The following is a 20,716-nucleotide window of genomic DNA, read 5'->3' as shown; positions in this document are numbered from 1 at the left end:
GTAGAATTTCATATTTTGTTGCTGTTCCATGAGTATTTGAATGTCTACTCTTTATCTAGAATTGCTGTCGTTATAAAGGGAGTCTAGATACCATTTTCTCGGGTAGCCTCTAATATACATGCTTATAAGAAAGGATCAGAGGGGCAATGAGAAAGTAGGTGGCTTTAACAGAAAATAACCAGTATGATTAATAGATTTTGTCACATAAGACGAGACGTGTGTGAGATAAATATGGACTGATGTAGTTCAGTAATGTTTTACTGAGATTTTGGTACTTAAGAAAGACATTGAAATATAGCTCATAAGTTATTAATATGGAGCTTTACTATCTTATATACATTATCTCAGATCCTCACTAATACTTAGTAATAAAGATAGTCATAGTTATTTTTAATACTGTCTTGCAAAGAAGTTAAGCAATTTGCCTGAGTTAGTAAATGACACAACTAGAAATCAAACCTTGCACTCCTATGTACAAATGTTGAATTCTTTTCATTATACCAAAATGAAAAGTAGAAAAAAGTTGGGTGATGCATGTTAGGGAACCAGTAGAGAGAAATGCTCATGACAAGCCCAGTGTAAAGTGGCTGTAATAGGGTACTATGCTGGCACTAGAGAATAATGATATCAATGATATCATTTCAAGAAATGATTATTCAAAATCTATAATAAAAGACCCTTTATCCAGAATGACCTGTTTTAGATTGGCAATATTTCCAGAATTAGACTGGGATGTTTTATGTATATGTGATTTAAATTCAATGCTTAAAACCCTTCTTGCCTCTCAGAATACTACCGTCACCAAATTTATGCATTAATAGCAAAACCATGTTGATGTTCTTCACACTGTGTTATCCACACCAGCTTAGCTGTGCATCCGGGCGGACAGCAGGATATCACCCATGGGTCATTTACAGCCAAGTGAATAACGTCCTCATAAAGGAGGACAGAATGGGCCAGTGTGTCCACAAGGTGGCCAAGGTACACAAAGGGGGACAGAAACTCTGTTTTCAAAAGACTTACCACTTAGAGAAATGAGAATGGAGGGCTTTCAGGAATGCTTGGGAAACATCCCCTCTGGGTGAAGTTGCTTGTGTTCAAATTATAAGGCCCTGTGGAAATAGTGAAATACTCAGCATCTCGTGGTGCTCTTTCATTCTAGGATCATAACACTTTCGTCAATGTCTTTTGTTCTCTTAGAGTTGTCACTTTGCTCTGGAGGCCTGATGCTCTTCGTCCTCGCCTCTGGCCCATCTCTGTTTCTCTTCTGCATGATTTGCATCGTCATGGCTCTCGGTGGCCCTTGGGTGAGTCCCGGCTCTTCAGCCAGTCAGTGTTCTTGGATGGGTGCAGTGGAGCACACACAGGAGTCACACAGACCTGCTTTATATTTTAGTTCCCACACTTCTGATCTATATCTTCAGCGAAGTTATTTCCCCCCTATCCATTACCTTCATTTACTCTAAACGGGTTATCCTGTGCTTTTCAAGTTAATTGGAGAAAGAGCTAAGAACAATCATTGGAAGCATCACCTGCCTTTTCGTTCTCTTAACTCCTCACTACCTGCCTGATTATAAGTCCCTACCTACCTTATCTGCTGCCAATTTAAGTCGGGATAAAGGATGCAAGAGAAAATGCTTATTTAAAAGCAAGAATATGAAAAAAAAAACAGGTCTTTTGAATTATCCTTAATACTTCTTTTCAATTGTTTCATCTTGCTAGCTACTCCTTTTTCCTTACCCCAGGTGTGTTAGAGTTTACCTACTCATCTGCAATTAATAGTTTGAAATTCTAACGACAGCTACAGGCCAGCATGAGTTTCTGTCTTGGCTAAGGTGGGAACGCTCCATGGTGTCCACTGAGCTGGTGGACAGGGTCGGGACCGTTCTTGTGGGAAAGTATATCCTTTTAGAAGTGTCACCTTCTGCTGGGCTTCTCTGATACTGCTAGATGTTATCCTAGTTGTGGTTCTGGGCTGTGTCTGAAGTGGGTGCGGTAGCGCAGGAGAGAAGGAGGTGACGGGAGCCAGGCCAGGGAGGGGATGTGGACAAGTCTGACCCATAACACACATTATAGAATTTAACTCATAATATCTTTTTTTAATTTAATTTTATTTTTTTATACAGCAAGTTCTTATTAGTCATCCATTTTATACATATTAATGTATACATGTCAATCCCAATCTCCCAATTCATCCCACCACCCACCCCCCGCCAATTTCCCCCCTTAGTGTCCATACGTTTGTTCTCTACATCTGTGTTTCTAAGTCTGCCCTGCAAACCAGTTTGTCTGTACCGTTTTTCTAGGTTCCACATATATGCGTTAATATGCGATATTTGTTTTTCTCTTTCTGACTTACTTCACTCTGTAGGACAGTCTCTCGGTCCATCCACGTCTCAACAAATGACCCAATTTCATTCCTTTTTATGGCTGAGTAATATTTCATTGTATATGTGTGCCACATCTTCTTTATCCATTTGCATAATATCCTTTTAATATAGATAACATTGTCTACATTTTAAAGATGAGGAAACTGAGTCCTGAGAGCTTGGTTAAAGAGGTCACGCACTGGATTCAAGTTCAGGTTTGTCTGATTTCAGAACCTTAACCGCCAGGCTAGGGTGTGACTGCCTCCAGCTGGCGAGCCTGCTTCGCCTAGGACTCTGATTATTAACCCCCACCTGTCCGTGCAGACTGACCCTGGCTCATCGGCTTCGTTCTGGATGCTAGATTCTCTCCTTGTCTTCCCACCACCTCACTCAGGACGCTACAAACTTATACCCTCTGATAATGGCTGTCCTGGCTGCCCTTGACCAAACTGCTCACCAAAGAGGGTGTTCCTATCTTATGTTCACACGAAGACGTGAAAGAGGCCAGCAGTAGCCCAGATGACGGCTCAGTTGTATTGGCACTAAGGTTTGTCTCTCTCTTTTAATAATGAATTAGGGACGGCTATTTATCCTATGTGGAAACAGAAATTAAAAGTTGCTCCCCCTAAAGTTCCTCCTCTGCCTTCATTATGTGATAAAAAGACATTCCAGTCCCAGACCTACTGAAACTTGAAACTTGTGGGCGGGGCCCAGGGATAGCGTTTAACAAGCCCTCCAGGTGATGCCTGTGATGCTTAACGTGAGGCCACGGAGCCTAGTTAAGGAGAATCTATTTAAGCTCTGTTGGGCTTAACGTTGACCAGGACTTGGACGTTTCCTAGAGCAGTTCTACAGAAACGCGTTAAGAATTTTGAAATTATCTTTGTCACCATGTCAGGTAAGTGACCATCTCTGAATGCCTTATCGTTTGGTGACATTGCTGGAAAGGAAATGTCCTTTTGCGCTTTGGAGAAAATAAGATTCAATGTTAGTTCCTGCCTGGGGTACTCACAAACCTTGGTCTTCTCTTGTGTTAGTTTTCTAGAGCCGTCATAATGAAGTACTACAAACTGGGTGACTTAAAATAACAGAAATCTATTATCTCACAATTCTGGAGGCTAGCAGTTTAAGGTCAAGGTGTTTGCAGGGTTGGTTCCTCCTCAGGGCTGTGAGGAAAAATCTGTTCCGCGTTCCTCTCCTGGCTTCTTGTTGTTTGCCGGTTATTTTCCGCGTTCCTAGGCTTGTAGGTGTATCACCTGATCTTTGTCTGCATCTTCACATGGCATGCTTCCTTGTGTGTGTATGTCTCTGTGTCCAAATTTCCCCTTTTTATGAAGACACGGATCATATTGGATTAAGGGTTACCCTAAGGTTACTTCATTTTAATTTGATTGACTCTGTAAAAACCTTACTTCCAAAGATGGCCACGTTTTGAGGTACAGGGGGTTAGGACTTAAACATAGTTTTTTGGGGGTGGGGGACACATTCAACTTATAATGCCTACCCAATTGAATAAAGGAAGTGACCGTGAGCTTTGACTCATAGGGTTGACAGAGAAGGTAAGATGCTAAAGAGATTTTTTTAAAGGTATGAGCCTAGAATAAGGCAACAAAAATTAATAAGCAAGCTACACTAATATTTAGAACCAGGCTGATATGCCTTCACTCATCGGTAAGAGGTAAGAATGATAAAGTCTTTGAGGAAAGCACCTTGGAGTCCTGGTCTGCACTTTCTGGCAACGCTTTGCAGGTAAGGAGTCCTGTGTGGGAATATAGGTTTCACCTGGAGCCAACGCCAACCTATTGGCGGTGAATTCCTAGAGTACTGTCTTGTGAAATGTCTGTTACTCCTCCCGAGCTCCTAGGGTAAGACCACTGTGAAGTGATGGTGTAGCAATGTGCCGTAGCTGGGAGAGGTGAGAGAGAGCCCAGTGCTGTACGTTTGCCACCCCAGTGTAAGATGGATATAGTTCTCTGTATCCATGGTTTGAGTCATAGATCCTTGCCCTGGCCTCTGGAAAAAAACCTGGCCATGGAAATTCAGTTTAATAAACGTTTGTACTCAAGGAACTCTGAGAGACATTGTTAACGTGAAGGCTCTGTTAATGGTGTTTTTCTAATTGCATTTTCTGAGTTGGAGAACAGAAAATGCAGTTTTCTGTGACATCCTGTGACAGAGCTTGATCTTGTGACAAAACCACCTTTTTCCATTGACAGTGTCCTGTCTTAACCCTCACAGGACGGTCCTTTCCTTGAGTTCATTCTCAGTACCCCATTTCTTCTTTTTTTTTTTTTTTTTTTGCGGTGCACGGGCCTCTCACTGTTGTGGCCTCTCTTGCTGCGGAGCACAGGCTCCGGACGCACAGGCTCAGCGGCCACCGCTCACGGGTCCAGCCACTCCGCGGCATGTGGGATCTTCCCGGAACGGGGCACGAACCTGTGTCCCCTGCATCGGCAGACGGATTCTCAACTGCTGCGCCACCAGGGAAGCCCCCATTTCTTCTTGAACTGGAATCTGAGCCCTGCTCAGGAGATGCTGGACCTTAAGTTCTGGGGATGGGTCTCTGTGTCCTCCTGCCATTGTCTCTCCGTCTCTCCATGCTGCCTTCTGCATTTTTCCAAGACTCCATTTGCCACCTAGCACTGACTGTCTCAGGTGTCGATTTCTTTCTGTTGGACTTCCTCATTTTCCTGCTTCTGAGACCTTCTTGGCCGTCCTGTCTAGGTCCAGTAGTTCTTTATTTTGCCAAACTTGCCTCAAAATAAATCCCTGTTCTCATACAAGACAGAGAAATTGTTAAGCAAAGAGTTTTCAACTTTCTTCAGCAAGACTGGATCGCAGTCGCCCCAAACCAATCTCACATTAAGTGCTGTAGCAAGTCTGACCTAATGAAGCTCTTACGGAATAAGGGTACATGGTCTGAGTAGAATTTGTAGAAAGAAAAGTCCAAGAGAAGTTTGTTAGGAGAGAGAACAGATGAGGCCACAAGGCCATGATAAAGTTTGAAGGCTGTCAGTTGGTAGATGGCCGATTAGACAAGCAAGCAATTATTTTGAGAAACAGAGTTTATAACAGTTGTTAATCATATAGAATTTATTAGTTTCCCGTCTCAGAATTTTTAGCACTTACACTAGCTCTGGAACTTCTGGTTTATAAGAATGAAAGTTACATTTCTGTTCTGATATTCTGTCCATTGTCTCTCTCTAGCATATGGCATATTGCATATTTGTTCCTCTCTCTCTATGCTGGAAGTAAAATGGAATGGTTTTCTGTTTTACCCTAGTCAGTACTGGCAGCCGTGTGAAGTACTCACTTAAAGTTGTAAAATGGTGTATTGTAGCAATGCAAAGTCTTAAGTAGAAGTTTTTTTTCTGGTATCTTAGCCACATTTTAGTGACAGATATTCCAGGATAAAAATTCACTATTTACCCTTATAGGATTACTGTGTTTATGTCATTAAAAATAAGTATATACATGGATAAATAAAGTGATATCTTCATATATGACCTATATTTTTCCTATTGGATAACATCCTGGTGCTTTTTGAATAGTGGTAGTGAACAGTGATTGGATGTTATCCTCAGAAACTATCCAGGTTATAATCCTCGGCATCTGTTTAGGGTATGATGCTAAGTGTAAAGGTACATGCTATTGGGACCGTAGATGGAATATACAAACACAGACTTGGTCTCAGAAAGTTAGATATAATGGAATAAACCTAATGAGTAGCCATATGAGAAAGTCAGGGATTTTGGGTTTTAAAACAAAGCTTCCCTAAAGGAAAAACCGAACAGATTTTCAGTTTGTCAAGTGCCTGAGTGTATAAAAGCAGAGCCAAAATAATTGCACAATCTCAACTCAGCATAAATCCAGAAAAGGGACTAATTATTTTCCACTAGGGTGGCTTCAAAGTGAGAGTAATTTAATTTTTTTTTAAAGCTTAGTTTAAACTCAGGGTTTTATGCCTATATTTTGCTTGTTAGCAGTGTTAATAGCAAGTATAATTTAAAATAAAATGAATAATTTCTTGCATGTGTTCTTTGGTATTTTGGAGTAAAAAATTTTATGTTATTTTTCTCCCTATAACAACAGCATTGAACTATGGAAAGCATCATTATTGCCATTATAAAAAGAAATATAAACAGAGACTAGACTGTTCTAGGTTGTTTTATAGGTATTTTCATGGGTCTCTGCTCCATTGTCTGGTCTTGGCTTTTTCTGACTGACCCAGGTTGGGAAAGCCACCTGAGGAAAATAAAGAGGGTGAGATTAACAAAACTCCATGAAGAAGCCACAAAACTTAGCCTGAGTAATATTAGCTTCTAGCAAGCAGACCAAATGCACAGCTGATTGGACATTAGAGCCCTTGTCAGATGAGCAGGTCTGTGCTCTTGAGCCAATGTCCTTATTCAGAGGCAGAGCAAGGGATCTACTCCCAATTTCTGACTTAAGTAATATCAAAAGCCATTTTACAAAAAAAAAAAAAAAAAAAAATCAGTGTTGTCTTTTCTAGCATGTTTTATTCTTGATATTATTCATTCCTTTCACTCATTCCCTGAGGAGTAATGTCAAAATAACATTTCAGGAATGAGAGATAAGAAACATTAAATTGTCATCAGTTTCAGCACTTTGGCTTGAATTACATTCAACCTCAGAACCAAATTAGTGTATCTCATTATACAGTCACTTATATAGAGTGAGACATGAGGCAAGTACATTTGGGGAAGGAAGAAAAAGGAAGGCAAAAGTTGGAAGAAAGGGACATTACAGAGTCCCTTGGGGAGTTTGGGCATCTTGCTGACATGTCAGTTAGAAAGTGCTAAGCAAAATTATCTGAAATCTGATAAGAAAAACAGACCTAAAATTCCATGGTTCTGCCCAGAATTTCTAGTTCAATTTGTGCCTTTCTCAAAAGATATCATTTTCTTCCATCTTTTGGAAGATGAGAAGGAAATAAGAAGTTTATATCAGTAGATAAAGTCTAGGACTTCATGTAACAATTTCAAGGAGTATGTTTGGTGGTGGTGTTGTAGTTGTAGCTATTTAAATAATTGTTGTTTAATTATATCCATGTATAATTAAATAATAAGCAAAGACTTAGAAGTACAAACACTTAAAAAGTACAAAGTATTAAATACTTTGGTGTTTAATGATGACATGCTTATTGAAGTATTTGATCAAACTTTAAAAATAATATCACAAAAGGCAACAACATAACCCCAGCAAATGAAATTATTTAAAATTAGTGCATGGACCATTGAAAGGGCAATTTAATTTTTTTTTTACTATAGAATTAAAGTATTTCTGAGACATTAGAGTGCCTTCTGGTATTTGACAGATAATTATGTGATTCCAGAAATGTTTTAGTTATGGAGAAGGCACCTTCCCCTTACGTTGATAAATAGAAATGGCGTCTATGGCTTCCAGAATTCCTTTGCTTAATCTTTTTTTCTTTTGAAAATTGAACAAACCTGAATAAACAGCAGTTATATAATTTCCTAATGCTTCACTTAAATAGATTTATGAGACATATTTTTATTCCACTGTACAAACTAGATGATATGAACATACAGTATAATTGTTGAAGAGAATCTAGAGATCATCTAGTCCAACTCCATCTTTACAGGGAAACACTTCTCCTAACGTCTCAATGTTTCTTTTTATGTCAGAGGAACTCAATTAATATAACCCCTGGATTCTCTTTACTCATTCCAGGATCATTGATTTGATTAGTAAATTTGGAAGAATAATTGCAGTTTATGCAATTCATTATGTGTTTACTGTAACATTTCAGAATTTTGCATTCTTTCATATGGAAAACAGGGAATAGATGAAACTCATAGGCTGTGTTAAGTACAAATAGTGAAGCTACCAACCTATATGGCATGTTTAAACCAGATAAAATAAATGGAACACATGTGGGTAGAACACAAAGAAGGATGGAACAAATGAGAGTGCTACGTACAGAAGGAAAGGAATGGAACGACAGAGTAAACACTAAATATTAATAAAGCACACGTCATGCCACAGCCAGATTGACAACAATATCATCCCCAAATGAGCCACCCATTCGTGACACCAAGCCTGGCCCCAAGTACATGGGGATTGCAAAGTTGGGAGAAGAGATGAATAGGAGTGGACAAGGATGCTAGTTTTTGTCAAATCACTGGGCACTTGTTTGTTTATTTGCTGGAGGATTGACGTGAAAGCCACACTCAGGTGAACCATAGAAGAACATACCTCTCTATAATTTAGGGGAGCTAGCTGATGGAACTATATTCACCTGCTTTGCTTAAAAGTACTTACGTTAACTTATGAAGCTATTGTTAAGTAGGTTGTGAAGCTTAACTCTCTTTTGAAAGTTTGATTTAAAGCCAGTGGTTTAAGTCTTCTGCACGGCAAATTAAATAAAGCCAGCATAGCTCTGGGCTGTGATTTCTCAAGCTACTCTGTTTTCTTATCTGAGACAATCATTTGTTAAGCTAATGGGAAATAATTGCCCAAGTACATTAGAAGAGACATAATTTCTTCCAGAATTAATAATTTGTTCAAGATTAAGTTTTCTTTGGCAAACCCAAAATCAAGAACTAAGCTGGGGAAGGGTCAGAAGACGAAGCAATTCACTAGAAAAAGTGGATTTTGCAGAATAGATCAATACGATGATGACAACAGTGTGGGTCAATGTAATAATACTTAGCAGCTTCACCAAACTTTCTTGAAAAAGAATTCTTTGGCTTGGGTTATACTTCAAGTAGAAACCATTACTCTTTTTGGAAAAGAACTCTCCTTTTAAACCCAATAAATGCGCAAGGAGAGTAGGTGAGAGCTGGAAAAAGAAGATCTTGGGTAATTCAGTTAACAGAGTTGGCATGTGGTATGAAGATTGATATGTGACTCAGTAAATCAATGCACTCTCCTACTGGGTCATTAAGTACTTAAAATATACTGACTATGTGTTGAATAATATGTTGAATATGCTTAGAATAAAGTCATAAATATGGCTTTATTTCCCCATAACTAATGCACAAGATACTCTTTCCACTGTTTCTGTGTAGACGCAAATTAGGTCATGGTTGCACAAAAAGAAACTTGGTCCTTATGAGAACAGTGCGAGCTTTAAAGCATCTATGAGTTTTAGTGAAGCAAAAGAAATGAATGCTGTAATATGAGTGGTGAAGAGCCACACAAAGGGGAGTCAGACACTCAGGTTGCTTCTTCCAGTGCTTTCTTGTTAACAGGAAGCCCAGGATCAGTCTTTAACACATCCCAATCCCAGGAAACTTCTTCCTGCTCTGCACACATACATTGTGCTTGCCTGCCCCGCACTTTCAGTTTATGCTCTTCACTATGCCTAGGAGGTTCTGAGCACTCACTTTGTTAAAAAAAAAATCTTGGCCAGCTTTTAGGAAAAAGATTAAAGGCTGCTTTGTCCACGAAGTCTTCCCTGAGTAGCATGGCCAGAAGAATTTAATTTATGTTATCAGGCTACTTACTATATTTCTCCATGCATTGAAGATACTTGCTTGTCCACATTTGCTCTTTCTAGTTTGGGAGTTTTCCAGGGTGAGAGGATAACTTATTCATCTCTATATACACTGAAAATTCTTGGTACTTAAAAGTATCAGTCATTCAATAGATGTTTATTGAGTAAGGTGCTGGTCTGAGTGATTAGCCTCATTTATGAGAGAATGAGAACTTGTCTTTGTGAATTAAAAAAAGCTGATACTACTCAGTGTTGGAAAAGACATGGAGGACCAGACACTCTCCTAGGATGTTGGTGATAACTAACTTACTGCATCCTTTTTGGAAAGCGATTTTGCATTAGTCATCAAAGTTTGTAGCACGTATCCACTTCGATCCAGCAACTCAACTTCTTATACATAAGAAGGTAATACTTATAAGAGCATGCATGCACATGAGACTGTTTCTTCTTATAGTGTTTATAAATAACAAAACCCAAGTAATCAACAAACAAAAAACTCAAAGAAGTAAAATTCATTAGGAGATGTGAACAGGACTTTAACTTCCGGTGTATACATTTGTGCAATTTGATTTTTCACAATGAACATGTATTGCTTTTATATAGAAAAGAGAAAATCTCATTATTTCCCTCAAAGAACTTCTGCTCTTCTTTGGAAAGGGTTATTGCTGAGTAGGGACATATCCACTTCCCATTTTATCTCTTCATTCTATTTTGACAGAGAGGGCAAGAATATTCTCAGAATCTGGTTTGACACATTTTCTTAAGTACTGTATTAGCCATTTACATATTTTTCAACAGTTACTCTTACTCTTGATGTTGTTAATGGCTCCTTATTTCCAACAGGATAAAATCTGTACAAAGCCCCTTATGACTGTGTCTTAGTTACCCTTCCCTCTCTGCCTCTACCCCTTCTCTGGAGCTTCTCTACTTCTGAAACTCACCTTCTATTTCAGGCTTTCATGCTTTTGGCTTTCCACTCCCTTTTTCTAGAATGCTACTGCCTGCCTGGGAGCCTCCCACTTTCCTTCCGTGAAGTCTCTGCTCACGTGTCCTTTTCTGTGCTATTCTCTCTATCACGTCTCAGGAAATCCTTCATTCATGGTGCTCTTGTCCCCTTCATCTCACTCTAAGGCCATCACATGTTTATTCTTTTCTACCTGAAGAATGCCCACTGAGGACGGATCTTTATTCATCTTTGTAGATGTTTGCTTGAATTTTTATGGATGGAAACATGTTATTAGTGGAAATTACATTTCACTTCAGAATCACTATAAGCTGATGGTCATGGGCTATTGTCTTATCAGAGAACAGTTTTTTCTCTACCATGATTTTAACCATATGGTACCAAGGCAAAGGCTCCTTTCTCCCCTTTAATTACCAGGTTGATTCTTTATGTTTGGACATGTGTCACACACTTTCCTTTGAAGCTGATGCTTTCCTCAACCAATGATTTCAAGACATGGTGTGAATCCTCTTCTAACTCTGTTCCATGAGGACTTTTTCTGGCCGGTCTCTAGACCATCTCTTCTTTTATGCTCTCCTGGACCCATTCATTACCACTTGTTTCTCCCCCAGGCAGGTCCTTTAAAATGTCCCAGCCCTCAACCAGCCCCTTAGTATTCAGGACTGTATTAAAACCTTTACAGAGGCTGAAAAGATGGTGGTACCTCTATCATTATGTCAACTCCAAAATTACTAAATGGTAAAACACAAACTTATGTATATGTCAAAGTTAAATAAACTTCTCCAAAATTTTCTCATTCTAAAAATTCATCAAAGCTCTACTTATTTTTCTTCCATGCCTTTGCTTGGCTGTGTCCTAACTCACATTTTAGTCTCCCAGTGTGGTGATCTATTGCATTGGTAACCTATTGCAACAAAGGTTTTTGTGAGATTTGCTTTAATGTTACATATCCAAATATTTATTTTCATTACTCTAGGAGTCGAGAGGGTTTATTAATATTCAATGGTTGTTATAGGTATATGTCACTTTGGTTTTGAAGGAGTTTTTTTTTTTTTTTTTTTTTTGGCACGCGGGCCTCTCACTGTTGTGGCCTCTCCCATCGCGGAGCGCAGGCCCAGCGGCCATGGCTCACGGGCCCAGCCGCTCCGCGGCATGTGGGATCTTCCCGGACCAGGGCACGAACCCGTGTCCCCGGCATCGGCAGGCGGACTCTCAACCACTGCGCCACCAGGGAAGCCCTGAAGGAGATTTTTAATGACGGTCATTTTGGCACACAGGTTGCAAAGATACACTGAGGCTAAAAACGTTTTGCAAGCTATACACAGTGTGTGGAGCAGCTGGGGTTAGAAATTCTCAAGTATTGAGCTGGTTTCGTTTCTATCCTCCCATGCTGGCCGTGTTCTTTGTTTCTGTTTTCTCAAGGGTAAGGTTGCCAGATTTAGCAATAAAAAAACATGCAACATTTGAGATTTACTTATACTAGGAAATTATTTGTTGTTTACCTGAAATTCAAATTTAACTGATCATCTTGTGTTTTTATCTGGCAACCCTATCTGGGGATAAAGAAAAGAAAAAAAACCCTAATGTTTAATGCGAAGTCAACTAGTTGCTTTTACATATTTCACTGAGTTGTCTTAGCAATTCTGCAGTTTAAAAAACTTTTAGAAAATATTTTCCTATAAATACAAATTTTTATGGATGAAGACACAGAAGCTTGGAGAGTTTGTACTCTCAGTGCTAAGAATGGGGCCCAGAAATTAAACTCTAGAGCAGGAAATAGATGAATAAAAATGTTTGTGATTTTCTTTTTAAACTCCTAAATTCCTTTGGGTTCCTTTTGTTTATACTATTTGTTTTATTTCCTCATCTTGAAAGGGGAAGAAAACCCCTGTCTTTTGTGCATGCTTCTGTATCTTAAAACTCTGGGCTTTAAGCAGAAACTCTGGGTGGAAGGTAAAACTCCTGTACTGAAACAGGGTAGAATTTGCAAAATGGTGGAGTGAGATGAACGGGGTGGCCAGGCAGGAGGTGACTGCAAGGTGTTCTGGGCAAATATTGAGGATACTGGGTCCCGTCATGCGGTGTCTTCATTCATTTTCTCCTTGCCACTGGCTGGTCTTTCCTGATTTTAGTAAAATTCTCCAATCCCCACTGGCCTGAGGAAACAAAGACTAAGTCTTGTTGGCCAGAATGGTAAAAGGAAATTGGTCTCACATCTTTATTTCAAGACATTTTTTGGAGTTAATGTTGCCTCTTCTTGGTTTTCTTCTTTTCCCTGCTTTTCAGGTGGTAAAGAATCGTCCCACTCACTCTAGGCGCCATACTTGCTTCTTGGAATTGCCCACTGCTCAGGTGATCTCCAAGGACTTCATCTCATTCCCCTCTAACAGTTTTATGAAGTGTGTGTGTTTGTGTGTGTGCGTGTGGTCTGGATATGTGATTTCTGCCCTTTGGAGACACTGAGGCTAGGCTTAACCTCCAAATTTCTCCAGGTCTCTCTCTGTCTTTCTCTCTCCTCTGGTGACTTACACCATGAAAGGAGGGACTTCCCCCACCAAGAGACAAGCTTCTTCAAGCTTCTGGCCCTACACCATCAGTTTACAGCTCCCACCATGGTGCTGCCAGCATTTGGGGTGCTTCCAGGGGGTAATCGATTCTGTCCCCTGTGGGCTGGTTTTCAGGGCCTGTTCTTCCTCTAAAAATCATTGTTTGAAGCTTAGGCTGAAACCCGTAACTTTGTCTGTTCCCAGTCCCACGGAAAACAGTACCTTCTGGTTTTGCTCCATTTAAAATCAAAGGTAAACTCTCTTAAGAATGTATCGGTGCAGAAGGGCATTGCCTCTGCTTTTTGAAGTATGTATTCTCCTAGCTCTCGTCGTGAGGCTCTCAGTCCCCAAGTTTTCAGTCTCAGCTTCTTGAGGATCGTCTTACCTTTGGTATAAAGTACTAGTTTTCCACTTTCCTTTTCTCCTTCAGGGAAGGCATATTCTGGTTTCTGAGGCCTTAAAACATCCTTCTCTAAAGGCTCTGCTGTCTGAGAGCATAGAGTTTGGAAAACAATCATTTTTTTACTTTAGAAGCTACTAAAGTGTACAGCAGCAGAATAGGATGTTATGCAAATGATTGATTTCAAGTGTGCACCCGATCAGTTATGTCTTTTCCTCTCCCACAAAGCATTTTCATTTGCATTGAGTTTCTCAGCTAAATCATCCTTCCCTGGACAGGCAGTTACGATTGACTCTTTTCTAATAAAGTGCCTCTGGCTACAGAAGCTATTGTGCATAGCGCCTGAAGCGGTAGGTTTCTCTCACTGTCGTATTGGGAGTAGAAGAATCCATTCACCAAATGTTTACTGAGCACCCACTGGGCACAGTAAGCGCTCTTCTTGATCTGGGGAGTCTGAGAAATGAGAAAGTTATGTGAGCTTTTCAAAAATGATTTAGGAGTGATGTAGAGAATAAAAATTTTAAACTTAAAATGAGAACCAGCTAAGTTAGTCCCGGATCTGGAGATGTTTACCGTCAGATTAAAGAAATCAACATGCTGTCAGCCAACACGGGAGACCGCCTCGGGTGGAGCTAGACGTGACCCTGGTACAAGTGGAGAGAAATATTTGGGACCACTCAGATGAAGAGAGTCCTTGGATGTAACTTGGAGGATATTTAAAATCACTTTATCAGAATTGAACACTCAGGATGTAGGGAACAGAGCTCCACGGGCCAAGGGACTTCCCTGGTGGCGCAGTGGTTAAGAATCCGCCTGCCAATGCAGGAGACGCCGGTTCGAGTCCTGGTCCAGGAAGGTCCCACGTGCCGTGGAGTAACTAAGCCCATGTGGCACAACTACTGAGCCTGCACACCTAGAGCCTGTGCTCTGCAACAAGAGAAGCCACCACAGTGAGATGCCCACGCACCGCAACAAAGAGTAGCCCCTGCTCGCCGCAACTAGAGAAAGCCTGTGCACGCGCAGTGGCGAAGACCCAGTGCAGCCAAAAATAAATAAATAAACTTATTTTAAAAAAACTTCACAGGACAGCGTGAGATGGAGGGGAAGTCAGAGCCAGGTTGATGATTTCTTGCTGGAACTTGAAATGTTTTCCGGTTACTGGCTTGTCCAGTACTTTTCTGTTCAAATGTTCAAGGCCAAAACTTGCTACTTCCTCATTGTCTCTGCCTGACTTTGGACTCACCTGGCTGTAGAAGCCCAATCCTTCCCTTTTCCCTTCCCTCAGTGGTTGGAATCCAGCCTTGTAATTTAAATTGGTTATATTAAGGAGATGGGCAAGAAACTTTCAGTCAAGTAGGTACTTTGACTTTCAAAACAACTTCTTTGAAACTAATTGCCTCACACCTACTTTTAATATAGTAATTATTCCATTACCTGGGATTAATTTAATCATAGTCAGCTGTAGTTTCAACCCATTCTTTTTTTGAAGTGTGCTTAATGTTGTTCTTATTTTGAATGACCCTAAAAGATTCTTTTGGACTTGAATAGGGCTGACCTATTTGAAGTATACTGGGAAATGTGTAGTTTCTGAACCTCGGACATATATGTAAATTATATAGCATGTTGTGTAAAACGTGACTACAAAGAAACTTAAAATATCCAGGTGAAGGTGAACTTTGGAGTAATTGTATATCTGTGTTACTGTGCAATATTTACCAAAGTTTTTTGAGTGCTTCCTTTCAAATGATACATAAGATAAAGCCCTAGTAAGGAGAAGCCACAAGATGAGAACATTGCCGAAAGTTAATTTCTTACAGTCATTTTGTGAGGTGTTAATAGGTCTTGCTCAGAAAAAGTGTTTGCTGGTTAAATCAGCTTGAATTATGCTGGGATAAATAGATATATTTTTTCTGCTTAGGAGCTTTCAATATGTTCAAAAATAGTTTCATCCTTGGTTTGTTTAGTCTGTATGTGTGTGTGTGTGTGTGTGTGTGAGAGAGAGAGAGAGAGAGAGAGAGAGAGAGAGTGTGTGTGTGTGTGTGTGGTGATATAGCTCTCTAAGCCAGGGTTCTGCCAAACACACGAAAGCAAACATGAAAGAGATAATGAAGTCGCCTGGAAGAAGGAAAGAGGAGGATGGACAGAGAGAGCATGGACAGAGAAAGAAACAGTATCATATTGATGGTGCATCACTAGAGTGAAGATTTATGTGGGCTGGAACGAAATGGTCATCCAGTTCCACTATCTATGAAACAAGCCCTATTATTTGATACTATAAGGCCCAGGCTCCTTACTGTCATAATGCATATATATTATATAATTATATATTACATATACATAATTAAATATTTATAATGCCCCTTGTCTCCCTCCCCAACCACGTATACACATACCTTGCTCCACCCCACCCTTATCAGGGCTAGCCAAATGGGTATTGTTTTCTTGTAATCAAGTGTGCTTAATATTGAATAATAATAAATTATATCATTTAAATAAATTCATTACCTAAAATATTCTAATTTTTTATGATTTTCAAATTCATTCACATATATTATCTCTTTTATTTCTCCCCAAAATCCCTAAAATAAAGTAGGTATTATTTTTATTATCATGTTACTGATTAAGATAGCATATTTCTTAATCCCTTGAGGGCAATGATCAACATTTTAGGCAGAACAGGTCTTCATTTTGAGGATATTGCAGCCAGTTAGAAGCTCTGGTTCCTTGGAACTAAATGTCCAAGTTTGATCAAAACCACTTCTATATGTTTTTTTTCAAATGCTCCCTACAGGGGTGAATACAGGCCCCAGGTGAGAGTTCAGGATCCTGAAGATAGTATATAATTGAGCTGGAATTCCAGTCTAAGTATTCTGACTACAAAGCCCATTGTTTTTGTACGAAATGGGGTAATGTGCTTCTTCCTACCAGAAAGTCTTATAAACAAATAACAGTTGGAACTGGACTGTACCTGAAGATTACTGTTGAATGAATGAATGGATGGATGGATGGATGGATGGGTGGTTGAATAAGTGTAGATAGGAAGCCATAGAGGCCAGGTACCAATTTAAAGTTACAAAATTGAAAAGTAGAGTATTGGTTAAAATTCCTTTTATAAATGCCATTTAAAATTGGTTTTGGATTCAGGAAATCCTTTTAAAAGTCTCATGTGTTGCAGAGATTATGATTTAGAATTAAGAAAAAGTACAGACTTCACTTATTTATATTTTATTCTTTTATGAAGAAATCAATGGAAAAGTATAGAAATCAAATCTGTTATTTTCCCTTCCTTCCTTCTTTCCTTCCATCTTTCCTTCCTTCTTTCCTTCCTCCCTTTCTCCCTTCCTTCCTTCCCTCTTTCCTTATATGCAATATGTATTTTCTATGTAACTAGTTATTGAAAAGAAGGAAAATATGTAAAGAAGAGTGAAATGTGGTTGAGAGCTATTAAAGATTCTGTGGAAAATTATCCTGAGTCTCATTAAACATGATTTAGAAACAGTCATGAGCATCATTTTAAAATCTGCCATTTTCTAGTCATTTCATTCTGTGAACTGTTGAAAAATCAAAACTGTACAATTTGAATTCAAGAGAAATTACTGCACACTGTCTTCTCTCCTCCAATAGCAACGCTTAAAGCTTTATGTGTACTGTGAATGTCATTGCCAACCTTCATCATCCCACCAATCTAAAGAACTTGGCTGTCCTGAATATCTTTGGTATGTGTAGCTATTCAAGACAGCTCTTCTGCCAAGAATATAGATCATTTTTAAAATAGGGACAAATTGATATATGACATCATGTCAGAGGAGCAGATTTCACAAAAAACTGCTAATGGGGAAGGAAATTTTATGGAGAAAAGCTAGCAGACAGAGCTGGAGGAAAACATATGGGGTAAGTCTATAAGTGGCATCTTAATGTTGGCATTTTATTTTCAGGACAGTTGTTCTAATACAGACTTGTCAGGTATAAAATACTGCTTTATCTTACTATTCAAATTACATTTTAAATTCTGGTTCATCATGAAATGGTTCTTTTTGACACTAATCTCAGTCATGGATTTGAACACTGTTGATTCAGAAGTCTTGAGAGAATACTATGTTTACAGTACATTTTGGTTTTTTCCTTTATTTTTTATTGAGGTAATATTGATTTATACCATTATATATTTCATGTATACAACATTGTATTTCTGCTTCTGTAGTGTAGAAGTGTGCTCACTACCAAAAATTCAGTTTCCATCCATCACCATACAGTTGATCCCTTTACCCATTCTCCCTGCTACACTGCCCCTTCCCCTCTGGTAACCACTACTCTGTTCTGTGTATCTGTGTTTTTGTTTGGCTTGGTTTGTTAAGTTATTTTGGTTTATTTGTTTCTTATATTCTACATATGAGTGAAATTGTATGGTATATTTCTATCTCTGTCTGACTTATTTTACTTAGTGTAATAACCTTAAGATCTACCCCTTTTGCAAATTGCAAGATTTAATCATTTTTATGGCTGAGTAATATTCCATTGTGTGGTGTGTGTGTGTGTGTATGTGTGTATATACACACGCACACACACCACATCTTTTTATCTACTCATCTATTGATGGGTACTTAGATTGTTTCTATATCTTGGCTATTGTAAATAATGCTGCAATGAACATAGGGATACATATATCTTTTCAAATTAGTGCTTTCATATTCTTTGGTTAAATACCCAGAAGTGGAATAGCTGGATCATATGGTAGTTCTATTCTTAATATTTTGAGGAACCTCCATACTGTTTTCATAGTGGTCCTGCCCATTTACATCCCCACCAACAGTGCAGGAGGGGTCCCTTTCCCACGCATCCTCACGAACACTTGTTTCTTGCCTTTTGATAGTAGCCAGTCTACTAGATGTGAGGTAATAGCTCACTGTGATTTTGATTTGTATTTCCCTAATAATTAGTGGTGCCAAACATTTTTCATGTGTCTGCTGGCCATCTATACATCTTCTTTAGAAAAATATCTATTCTGCCCATTTTTAAACTAGGTTGTTGTTTTCTCTTGCTTTTGTTGAGTTGTATGAGTTCTTTATATTTTGGATATTAACCCATTTTGGGATATATTGTTTGCAAATATCTCCTCCCATTCAGTAGGTTGTCTTTTCATTTTATTTATGGATTCCTTTGATGTGCAAAAGTTTTTAGTTTGATGTACTTTCATTTGTTTATTTTTTCTTTTGTCGCCATGGTTGTATGCCTGAGGAGACATATCTAGAAAGATACTGCTAAAACTGATGCCATAGAGCACACTGCTTATGTTTTCTTCTAGGAGTTTTATGGCTTCAGGTCTTAAACACTCAAGTCTTTAATCCATTTTGAGTTAATTTTTGTGTATGGTATAAGATAGTGGTCTAATTTATTTATTTTGCATGTGGCTGTCCAGTTTCCCCAACATCAGTGTTAAAGAGATGTCCTTTCTTCATTGTATGTTCTTTGCTCCTTTGTCATAAATTAATTGTCCATACATACGAGAGTTTATTTCTGGGCTCTCTGTTCTGTTCTGTTGATCTATATAAGTTTCTCCTAATACCATATTGTTTTGATTATTATGGCTGGCTTTGTAATATAATTTGAAATCAGGGACTGTGATCCTCCACCTTTGTTCTTTGTTTTCAGTATTGCTTTGGCTCTTAGGGTTTTTTGTGCTTCCATATAAATTTTAGAATTTTTTGTCCTATTTCTGTAAAAAAAAAAAAAAAAAAAAAATGTCCTTAGATTTTGAAGGGGATTACATTGAATCTGTAGCTTGCTTTAGGTAATATTGGCATTTTAACAAGGTTAATCCCTTTTTTTTTTTTTTTTGTCTGCTCTGGGTCTTTGTTGCTGCACATGGGCTTTCTCTAGTTGTGGCGAGCAGGGGCTACTCTTCATTGCGGTGCATGGGCTTCTCATTTTGGTGGCTTCTCTTGTTGCAGAGCACAGGCTCCAGGTGCATAGGCTTCAGTAGTTGCAGCACGTGGGCTCAGGAGTTGTGCCACGTGGGCCCTAGAGTGCGTTGGCTTCAACAGTTGCAGAGCATGGGCTCAGTAGTTGCAACATGCGGGCTCTAGGGCATGCGGTCTTCGGTAGTTGTGGCGCACGGGCTCAGTAGTTTTGGTGCACGGGCTTAGTTGCTCCACGGCATGTAGGATCTTCCTGGACCAGGGAACCCATGTCCCCTGCATTGGCAGGGGGATTCTTAACTACTGCGCCACCAGGGAAGTCCCAACAATGTTAATTCATTCAATTCGTGAGCATGGAATATCTTTCCATTTACTTGTGTCTTCTCAATTTCTTTCAACAGTGTCTTAGTTTTCATTGTTACAGGTCTTTCACCTCCTTAGTTAAATTTATTTCTAGGTATTTTATTCTTTCTGTTGTGATTGTAAATGGGATTGTTTTCTTAATTTCCCTTTCTGCTAACTAATTGTTAGCACATAGAAATTCAAGAGATTTTTGTATGTTGATTTTGTAATTTGCAACTTTACTGTATTTATTATTTCTGAGTGTTTTGATGGAGTCTTTATGGTTTGCTATATATAAAATTATGACATCCACAAATAGTGACAGTTTTATTTCCTTTTCAATTTGTATGATTATTTATTTATTTATTTAGCCTAATTGCTCTGTCTAGGACTTCTAATACTAAGTTAAAAAGAGTGGCAAGAGTGGCCATTCTTGTCTTGTTCCTGATCTTAGAGGGATAGCTTTCAATTTTTCACCACTGAGTATGATGTTAGCTATGGGTTTGTTGTATGTCACCTTTATTATCTTGAAGTGTGCCCCTTCTATATCCACTTTATTAACAGTTTGTATCATAAACAGGTGTTGAATGTTGTCAAATGCTTTTTCTGCATCTGTTGAGTTGATCATATGGTTTTTATTCTTCATTTTGTTAATGTGGTGTATCATGTTGATTGATTTGTGAATGTTGAATCATCC

Source organism: Aethalodelphis obliquidens, unplaced genomic scaffold, assembly GCF_003676395.1.
Source record: "Aethalodelphis obliquidens isolate GAN/ISIS:26980383/991018 unplaced genomic scaffold, ASM367639v1 scaffold19, whole genome shotgun sequence".
Lineage (NCBI taxonomy): Eukaryota > Metazoa > Chordata > Mammalia > Artiodactyla > Delphinidae > Aethalodelphis > Aethalodelphis obliquidens.
The sequence above is the reverse complement of the archived record's forward strand: the minus strand, read 5'-3'. Positions refer to the sequence as shown.